This window comes from Tupaia chinensis, unplaced genomic scaffold (assembly GCF_000334495.1).
Source record: "Tupaia chinensis unplaced genomic scaffold, TupChi_1.0 Scaffold000047_1, whole genome shotgun sequence".
In the NCBI taxonomy this organism is placed as follows: Eukaryota; Metazoa; Chordata; class Mammalia; order Scandentia; family Tupaiidae; genus Tupaia; species Tupaia belangeri.
In genome coordinates, this window is record NW_006159505.1 from 1,875,684 (window position 1) to 1,876,601 (window position 918).

The 918-nt window shown below is 36.8% G+C and overlaps 1 protein-coding gene across 1 annotated transcript in view; it reads left to right on the forward strand.

Moving 5' to 3' along the window:
• LOC102487179 (peptidyl-prolyl cis-trans isomerase NIMA-interacting 4) overlaps nt 1-918 on the forward strand; it is a 6,431-nt gene that overhangs the window by 5,026 nt on the left and 487 nt on the right. The gene's annotated exons all lie outside the window — the stretch shown is intronic.

Here is a 918-nt window from a genome sequence, read left to right on the forward strand (position 1 = left end):
AATTGTTTTCGTTAAAAAAAAAAAAAAGGCAAAAATGGCCAGTCCATGGTCCAGTGCTTAGGGGAGTTACACCCTACATAACCAACTGGACTGTTGGAATCCCAGCCCTGGTGGCTTGGAAAACATCCTGGGCACATTACAATGGTGCCCCAAATCTTGACAGGATACAGAAATAGAGGAAAAGGGATTGTGGCATGACTATGCCCTATGGAGGTACTTTCTCCTTTACCTCTCCCTCACCATCTGTGTCTCTCTGGTAAAAATCCATGCCCTCTAGTAATTAAAAATAAAAAAGCAAAAACAATGACAACAAAATCTTATTTTGAGCATTTCAGTAACTTTTTTTGGTTATGTACTTAGCTGTATTATCAGTGTTGGGTCACTGAAAAAGTCATGACATGTTTTTCTATGCAAAAATTCATCATGACTTTTCTGATGACCCAATAGTTGATTTGTACGAGATAGTTAAAAAGGCCAAAGATAAAAGGTCTCTCCCCCCCCCGCCCCTTTTTTTGTCTATGATGTTGCTGTTTAGTTACTTTACTCATCTTGCTTGTCTGATGAATGTAAGAAACAATGTTGTCCAACAATAAACCAGAATTTTATTTTGCCAAGTTGTTCTAACAAAAAAATAATAACATAAATGTGTTCAGTCTTGGGTCAGCAGATTGTGTGGTGGTTAAGATACTGGATTCCCATATGGCCAACATGCTTCGAGTCCCGGACTCAGCAGTTGAAAATCACAGCAAGTTAATAGATAAATAAAGTCTTTTAAAAATATGTTCATTCTTGGTATGCTGAGAAATTGTACTATTAAAAAAGGTATATGACAATAAAAAGTTGTGAGGTATATACCACTGAATTGGATGCTTAAAAATGGTTAAAATGACAAGTTGTGTGTGTGTGTGTGTGTGTGTG